Below are 10,177 nucleotides of genomic sequence, written 5' to 3'. Positions count from 1 at the left end.
AGGGATGGCATCATCCTGAATTCCCACATTTTTATTTCAAGAAATGGCACACTAATTTGCTGCGTCTTCTTTTTAAACAATGGAGGGAGCAAAATTCTCCCTAGAAACCCAACCCTGTACATTCTAGGGCACAACAGGATCACAGATCCACCCCTGCGCCAGTCATTAGCAAAAGGGAAAGAGGTTATTGAATTTGCCTTAAACTATCGTTCATTCCCAGAGCTCATCTCCCCTGTGCTTGTCATTTTCTGAATACATTTAAGAAAAATAAAAGAATTACTGTAAAATAGGCAACTTTAAAATCTGAAAAACGTATAAGACAGAGGATCATAGCCTCTTTAATAAATGGTGTGGAAAAACTGGATTTCAACTTCTCAAAGATTAAAATTAGACCCCTACCTTTCACCATGCACTAAACTAAAATCCAAGTGGATTAAAGATCTAAACATTAAAACAGAAACACTAAACCTTCTGGAAGATAAGCTAGGTAGAACTCTTGAAGATATTGGCATAGGAAAAGATTTTAGGAACAAATCCTCGGTAGCATGGGAACTAGCACAAAGAATCTACAACTGGGATCTCATCTTTTTAAAAAGCTTCTGCACCACAAGAGAAATAACTAACAGAGCTAAGAGAGAACCTACAATGTGGGAAAAAAATTTTAGCAGCTGTTCCTCAGACAAAGTACTACCTAGAATAAAGAATACAAAAAAATCAGCCCCCCACCAAATATAAAGACTCAATTCAAAAATGGGCATCTGAAATGAACAGACATTTCTCAAAGAAAAGCAGCAAACAAACATACAAAAAATGCTCAACATCATTGGTCATTACAGAGATGAAGATGAAAACAACACTGAGATTCCACCTCATCCCAGAAAGAGTGGCTGTTATCATGAAATCAACCAATAACTAATACTGGCAGGGGTTTGGGGAGAAAGGAACCCTTCTTCATTATTGGCAGGAGTGCAGAGTGGTACAACCACTGTGGAAATCAGTATGGAGATACCGCAAAGAGCTAGGATTAGAAGTCCCATTTGACCCAGGTATTCCCCTGCTGGGTATCTTCCCAAAAGAATTAGAAGAATCATACCACAGTGATATATATGCTCACCCATGTTTATAGTGCACATTTTATAATAGCTAAAACTTGGAAATATCACAATTGCCCATCAACTGGAGACTGGATAAAGAAGATGTGGTTTCTTTATAAAATGGAGTATTACTCAGCCCTAAAAAATGAGAAACAGACATTCATAGCTAAGTGGATGAGCACTGAGGACATACTCTTTAATTGAAATTAATAGGACACACAAGTGTAATAGGACACACCAGTTTCTCTGGTGTGATAAACTAAAAGTGTAAGTAAGGGTCAATATGTATAATTGATATTTTGTAATAGGAAGAAAAGGTCTAAAGGTATTGGGTAAATGGGAGGGGTGGAGGAAAGGTAAAAAGGGAGGAGAAAAAATATGAGAAAAGGAAAAAATGGAAACAAAGTCTTTGTAAATAGGGAAGGGTGGAGGAAGGAAGGGAGGGCAGGGGAATGGGGAAAAAATAAGAACCAAGATACATCCTATAAAGGTACAAGATCCCGATGATAAATGCAACTGTATTGTAGATCTAAAATGTACCAATAAAAAGTATATCTAAAAAAACTAAAGACATAGGATCATATCCTCAACTTTCCTTCCAGAGCCTTTATGCCAACTAATTCTAGCCACATAAAAATCTCACTTCTAAACAAACTCCTGTATGTTTGAAGGCCATCCTCCACAGCAAAGTCATTGTTTCACTTGTATTCCATTGCTGTGCTGCACATGGACTCTTCATGACAAACAAGCTAACCTTGAACTTGTGCTGCCGCAGAAGCACACCCACTGGGCGCAGGGAACTGTCCAGCAGAGGCAGTGAGGAAATGCTGTCCAAGCTTCTCCAAGCCAGGTGTGGGCGACAGCCCGAAAACAGAAGGCTCTGAGCAAGAGCTTGGCTGCCAGTTCATCTGCACAGAGACACTAGTGGGCCGCTCTGTCTTTGGATTTTGACAGCTGGAGGTCAGCATATGTATTCTTTATTCCAAAATTAAAAAGCTTTAATCTCTACAAAGTGTAGAACTTATCAATCACATCATAAAAGCCCTTTATGTGCTAATTATGAGATGGATGTGTATACTTGTTATCCTCTGCTTTTCATTAGTGATTTACAGAAGTGGATAAAATATAACCAATCTCAATAACAGTGGAATGTGCCAATGTCAATTTCCTGATTGGGACATTGTACTATTCTTATGCAGGATGTTATCTTTTGGGAACCCCTATTGAAGGGTATGATGGATCTCTCTGAATTTTTTTTTCTGGGTTTTTTTTTTGGGGGGTACTGGGGATCGAACTTGGATCCGTGCAGTTGTGAGGCAGATGGCGGAACCACTGAGCTAAATCCTCAGCCCTCTGTGCATTATGTTTTCTGAATGTGAACTTACAGCTATACCAGAATGTTAAGTTTATTTTTTTTCTTTTTTTTTAATTAGGTTCACTGGCACATTTTAGCTATGAAATACAATGACATTCATCGTTGGTAACTTGTACCTTTACAAGATGTATCTTGGTTCTTATTTTTTCCCCATTCCCCTGCCCTCCCCTCAAACCCTCTACCCCTCCCTATTTACAAAGACTTTGCTTCCATTTTTCCTTTTCTCATATTAATTCCATTCTTTTCCCCAACCCTTCCCACTTCCCCTTCCCCCTGGCACCTTTTCTTCCTATTTCACATTATCTATTATTCCTTTAGACCCTTATTTACACTTTCTGTTTCTCACACCACAGGAACTATTCGGTATTTACCTGTGTCCTATTTATTTCACTTAAGAATATGGCCTCAATGTGCGTTCATTTATCTATACATGTCTCTAAATTCTCATTCTTTATGGCTGACTAGTACTCCACTGTGTACAAAAAACACATCTTCTTTATCCAGTCTCCAGCTGATGGGCAGTTGCGCTGTTTCCAAGTTTTAGCTATTACACACTGTGCTGCTATAAACATGGATGAGCATATATCACTGTGGTAGGATTCTTTTAATTCTTTTGAGAAGATACCCAGCAGGGGAATAGCTGGGTCAAATGGGACTTCTAATCTTAGTTTTTTGAGATATCTCCATACTGATTTCCATAATGGTTGTACCAGTCAGCAGTAAATTTAATTTTTAAAAAATTAATCAAAAGTCAAAAGAGTAAAATACACACAATAAGGCAAACGGGAAAGTGGACAGAAAATGTTAAGTCTGAGGGCAAGAGAAAAGAAGAAAAAATTATAAGCTTTCTGCATTCTTGGCAGTTCAGACAGTTTTATCTAAGACTCCCCAGGGCCAAAGTAAAGAGAAAATCAATTCCAAGAATCACAATGTTCGTAAGACCTTTCTAATGCTAACGGGCAGAAGGGAGGTGATTGTAGTTCGGATACTACAACCTTGAATCTCTTTTGTTTGCAATATCAAACAACATTTCTACAAGAAAAAAACAGGAACATTTGTAGGACTAGTTTTTAAATGTACTTGAAGATACACAGCTGATGGAACTCCCCAGTATGTATTTCAGGGGAAAAAGCATTTTCTGAGGGACTCAAAATTGTAACCAAGGGTAATGGAAGCAAGGAGAGTGGCATCATTAGGCCACATTTCTGCCATCAGTATTTCACGATTATTGATGCATGTCTTCATCTTGACACTAGAATATGAGGGTGATCAAAATATACTATTTAAATTATTTTAATTGTTACAGTAAAAGATATTCCCATTATTCCTCCTCAGAGTATTCCTCTTGCTTCAAACATATTTCTTCTATTGTTTTTTTTTTCTTTTTTATTGAGTTTATTGGTACAATCTAGGTCTACAATACAGTTACATTCATTACTGGGATCCTGTACCTTCACATGACAGGTCTTGGTTCTCATTTTATCCCCTTGTCCCTGCCCTCCCTTCACCCCTCCTCCTCTCCCCATTAACAAACTCTTTATTTCCATTTTTTCATTTTCTCATATTTTTCCTTTTCCCTTATTTCCTTGCCCCTACCCTTCCCCCTTTCCCTACACCTTTAGCCCTTTTCTTCCCACTTCACACTCTTACCCATCCCATTAGGCTCTTGTGTACTATTATAGTTTTTCACACCAGAGAAATTATTCAGTATTTACACGTGTGACATTTATTTCACTTAAGACTATATCCTCAATATGTGTCCATTTTCCTATGAATGACTCTAATTTCTCATTCTTTATGGCTGAGTAGTATTCCATTTTATAGAAGAACTACATCTTCTTTATCCAGTTTCCAACAGATGGGCAGATGGGCTGTTTCCAGGTTTCATCTATTACAAACTGTGCCGCTATAAAAATTGGTACGCATATATCACTGTGATATGATTCTTTTAGTTCTTTTGGAAAGATACCCAGCAGAGGGATGGCAGGGTCAAATGGAACCTGTAATCCTAGTTCTTTGAGGTATCTCCATATTGACTTCCATAGTGGTTGCACCAGTCTGCACTCCCACCAACAATGGAGAAGGGTTCCTTTCTCCCCATCTTCCATTGTTTTTGCCACTTCCTGAAGCAGCCATGGATGTCTTCTTTCCTGGGTGTCTGCATATGATGTGATCAAAAGCAACAACAAATGCTGCTGCCACCTGCCACCCAACAAAAAGGCAGGACTTGTGCGAACACTACAGCTTGCCCTCATCTACCTTGCGCACCAGACCTGGGACCATGTAACCTCTGGCTCTTCCCCCAAAGTAAAAATAACCAACAGAGACAAAGACTGAATTAATACAGAAGAGAAGACAATCAGTACAGCATATCTGAAGACGCTTGTCAAAGAGGACTCCAAAACTGCTTCAGAGTGGCAAGACGATGGATTTAGTGTGTCCAAAGCAAGGAGGAGATGTTGAGGGTGGATTAATGGCTATGTATTTTTTATTGTCTTAATTTTTCCATCAAGCTTTGTACATGTTCTTTACGAGCAGCAAGCAAAGATGTCCTTCATGCATTTTTATTGTCTTTGTTCTAAGCAAAAAATCAACTATCTCTAGCCATTGGCTGCCTCCACCATCGCCAGCACTGTTCCATGGCTGCACACCTCCAAATGTAACTTCCAGAAGGGAATGGTCATCACAATGAGTGGACCTCTCAAGTTCCTAGACATCAAGGTTACTCCGAAGAGTCCTCAAGGAGCAGCTAAGGCTGACAGTTTTGTGGGCTCAGTGCCAATCTCCTCCCTGTGAATGATGACAGAATTCATTTTTTTTAAGTACACTGATACCTTGGTTTTCAATCTGAATTCATTCCAAATTTGTGTTTGAACAACAGAAAGTTTGCACACTGAACTTTCCCATAAATAATGAAAAACCAAATAATGGATTCTGAGGCCCCAAAATTACATGTATAAATTCATTTTTTCGGGACTTTAACAAATTTTACAATTTTTTTTTCTTTAACTCTATCATAGTCCTCACAGTTTTCCTCTTAGCTTTACTTCTGGGATCATTAACTTTCTTTGGAGCCATGGTTACGGTATTTTATGCAAATGAAGCACAAAAAAAGCACAATGATGAATGTTTTAACGCACTAACTAAACCACTGTATGTTGTCTGCGCAAGAAGAGCACTTACACTGAAGCATGTGACTCACTCTCAGCTGGTACAGGTTTTTCAAGTCAGATATTTGGTTTGATTAATGAGCAAAGTTACAAACACCATGCAGATTTTTTTTTTTTTCAAAATTTACTGCTTGGAAAGTTCGAGCTTGGAGCTATTTGACAACCAAGGTATCGCTGTACTTGAGACTGAACCCAGCACCTTTACAGTGAGCTATGCCCTTACTTATGTTTAATTTTGAAATAAACTCTCACTATGTTGTGCAGGTGGGATCTGAACTTGTGATCCTCCTGCCTCAGCCTCCCAGAGTGCTGGGATTACAAAGTTGAGATTTTTAAAAGCGGTCCCTGGACTGTTTTAAAAGGTGTTCAAGTGTTGAGTGTTACTTGCTTTAGACAGGCACCATTCTACCATTTCTTTTCTAGCATAGTTGGAAAAATCACAAGTTTTAAGAAACAGTTCAGCATGATTCTAGATTAAAATTTACTGTGTATCTAAAATAACTAGAAGAGCTCAAGCATCCCCAACATAAACAAATGCTAATTACCCTGATCTGATCATCAAACACTGTATATCAAATTACTACACTGTATCCTACACATATGTGTGACTATTATATGACAACTAAACATACAAATAAAGAAACAGCTTAAAAGGTTCCATGAAATCAAACTATGTGGGTTGATGAGTATTGAAAGATAAAAAAAACATTCAAATGCATGGTCTCTAACTTTGTGGAGGTGATTACCTGTTCAAAGCCAAGGACAGATGAAGTTCTTGGACAGGCCACACAGAATTGAATGAAATGGAAAACAAATGCTATATAGTCGAGATTTATTTAAGTCCTGAGTTTGAGGGAGAAATCTGAAAATACACCCCACAAGTGAGCTTTAAATGTGATGTTAGAAAAAGAGAAATTATATATAATATCAAAGAAGAGAAAGGGCCGGGGATTTAGCTCAGTTGTTCTGCTGCCTGCCTCACAAGTGCAAGGTCCCGAGTTCAATCCCCAGTACAGAAAAAAAGAAAAAAAAAAAAAAAAAAAAAAAAAGAGATGTTCCTCACATGAATTTCAGCAAGAAAAAAATGCATGAAGGTAGGAGCTTGCAATTTATCCATAGCCTTCCTGGTACCAATTAGTTGGGATGACAAAGCTGGGTCATCCTGGAGGATAGTGGAAGAAACATCGGAGAGACAGAGCAAGCTGTTTACTACACTACGGCATTCACAGGATACACGGGGTGATATCAGCATGCACACGCTAGCTAACCTAACAAAGAGTAGAGACAATGGAATGTCTCGAGCATCCAAGGTACTCTGCCTAAATTATTTTTGATCTATTGGCACATCTCTTATGATCTACTACAAAATTAAATTTTTCATTCATCTATTGTATTCAACAAGCACAAGTCACAAGCCCAGATTATTAATGATGTCAGATCTTGTATTACTAAAACAAATGCATGAAGGTTCCATTTCTGATGACAAAAGGAGAGTCATTTGTTTCAATCACGGAGGACAATCTTATTATACATTGCCAACTTACTGCCCAGCTGGCTGGTCACCAATGCGCAGCTACAGAACAAATGGAAGCTGAAGATTGTCAATCTTCAGATGGTGTCAGTGGCCCCAAAATAATAAACTTAGGGGAAGATAAATCTGTTGTGACTTGGACACTTTTGCTTAACTCCAGAGCCTTCACATTCAGCATTTCCATAATCATTTTGTACAGCAACGCGGCTATTTGGTAAATGCTAGTGAGGAGAGGCTAAAATGATCTTACCCGCTTGTAACATTACACATCCTCATATAAACTGACTTAACCTTTCAGGAAAGTAATTTAGTGAAATAAATAAAAAGTGCATCATTTCATTTAATACTATCTACTAAGCTTTTATATCTGTCTACCATGTGGAGGTCTCATGTGAGACTTGTCCTCTCCATAAGTCATAATGTATGATGCTGTAGTTTCTTCTGTTATCTCGAGGGTACACAGTAAATTGAGGTTTTCATCCGAAGCCCACTTTTGCATAAAACATAAAGTTGGGATTCAATTTTATTTTTATTTAGAGAGAAATGGACATTTTCTCAGAAGCAATGGAGGACAAAATAGCCATGCTCCTGTAAGAGGATGGGGAGGACCAGCAGGATCATAACCAGTGGAAGGGATAGGGGGCTGACCATCAAAAGTATCGAAAAATAACCAAGAAACAGGAGGAGCAAAATAGGGAGAAGGCAAGGGCAGGGACTCTTGTTTCTCACGTAAGTCTTTTTTTCTCTTTTGTTGGTTCAACAACATTGTTACTATTATTTGTGTATTTCCAGAACCACACTTGTCAGGCCTCCTTCCCCCTGACTGATTTTTCCAGCTGGAGCTCCATTTGCGTTCTACTCATTCGTCACCAACCCATCCCAGTTGTTCCCTTGGGGAGGACTTCTCAAGTGTATACATCACACTAAGCAGTCCTCGGGGACAGGCAGTCAGCTGACAGGGAGAAAAAGTCACAGTTCCTAAGGAGGATGGGGAAAGCCACAGAGCCAGCAAGAACAAGGTTTGCAGAGGAGCTCTGAGTTCCTTTCATTCCCCACACCGATACAGTCTTTCTTAATAAAGAGGGCACATCCTAAAGTCAGTATGCAATAATTTACTGTGAATTTATGATGCTCTCCGACATACACACACACAAACACACACACGCAATTTAAATAGCATGGTCTACTACCTAGCAAGTCTAACTTGTCCAGAACTGCCATATATGTCTGATTAGGTTTACATATCAAGACCCTTAGAGTAGCCTCTAAAGTGAATAAAATAACCTGATTGTATTCATATAAAAGATATCACAGGGCTTTACAAAGGGTACTAGACCAAGAGACCTAAATTCTGGCTTGCTAGATGGGATCATGAGTGCCTCCACTTCTATGACCTTCAATTTCCTCTTTTAAAAAATGGTTACTAAATAGTTTCTAAAGCCACTTCATATTTTAATGGCCTGAAACTTAAACATATGATTTGGTTCCTAAAAAATATAAGAAATATCAAAATATCTAAGAAACAGGTTCTGAATCCAATAGAAGAATATTACTGAAACACACTTTCACACAAAAACATTTCCACACAAAAATAAACGATTTCTACAGTTGATCTTCCTTTTAAAATGTGTCTTTGAAATGCCATGAATTGGTGGTAAATAGCTGACTTCAAAATCAAATTCGGTTCACGTTAGAATCTAACAAAGGTTCTGTGAGTTCTGCTTAAGATGAATCTTAAAATTTTTTACAGTTAATAGATTTTATGTCACCATCAGAGAAGCATGTTGTATAATACATCGTGATTGTTCAACATTTTGTTGTCAGCCCAAATACTTGTGCTTCTGGATGTTCAGAGAGTATCTATGGGATAAGCTACCCTCTTGTGTATACACAGGTACTCTCAGACATATGTAAGAAATCTTGTCCATTTCTTACAGCACAAGCCTGGTAACAACTTCCCTAAGCCCTTGTAATCATTTGTCAGACTCACCTGGACAAGTCCCACACCTCGATAACTAAATTTTCCACGCCTGACTGAGGAATGCCAGATCTACTTTTGCTTTTTCTTCAATTTACAGAAAAGAGGGTTATAATTTTTCCACCCTGTAAGACTCCCCAGTTATAGGACATGGTTGGTGGCTCAGTGTACAGCTGGACAGGTGATTGGCCATTTCTTTTTATCTCTATGTTGTTGTATTTCTAAAAAAGCAAACACAAAACATTTGGATAAATGAATGTATCTAGTTAAGCAGCTTGCCAGTTGTTGGGCATTTAGGTGATTTTAGCTTTTCATTGCAATTAACAACCTAATGACGACACCCTATTCAAACACTGTCAAGAAGAAAATAATTACAATTGAAAGAATGAACATGTTATCACAATCACCATGCGTAACAGTTTTAGTTCTATAGCTGGAATGAAAACCTAGTTTCAAAATGAAGAGCAATTCAACTGGGAATGGATAACTAGGTATGGAATAGTGTGTGCACAGTGGCATTAACTCATTTGTGATCATTGGGCATTTAAGGGAATAAATATATTAGCAAGAAGTCCCTTTCTGTATGAGCAACATTAGGAAACTACCCATACTAGGGTAGAGGGTTCTCTAAACATTTTGGGGGTAAAGAAACAAATCCCAAGTTCCAACCAGTTCCGAGGGCTGTTGACTTTATATATATATATATATATATTTATAGACAGAATATACCCACCATCTCCAAAATCCTGCCCAGTGAATAATAAGCAATAGCTGGTGTTTAACGAAGTGTTTAAAATTGTACAGGGCAAAGGTAATCACCATAAAAAAGAACAAAGAAAAGCTAGCTCAGTCTTTGCCTCACAGAAGTTGATTTTTTTCCCTAACCCCAGGTAGTTGAGAAGTGGAAAGTCTAGAAAGAGAATTGAACATATCTAATCTCTTGAATAACAATGTTTTTATTTTAATCATGCCATCAGTGGAAATGGCTGAAAATAGTGACAAATACAACATCAATAAACATAATAATAA

This window comes from Fukomys damarensis, unplaced genomic scaffold, assembly GCF_012274545.1.
Source record: "Fukomys damarensis isolate Sample0158 unplaced genomic scaffold, DMR_v1.0_HiC HiC_scaffold_24, whole genome shotgun sequence".
Taxonomy (NCBI): domain Eukaryota; kingdom Metazoa; phylum Chordata; class Mammalia; order Rodentia; family Bathyergidae; genus Fukomys; species Fukomys damarensis.
This window is presented reverse-complemented; position numbering follows the sequence as displayed.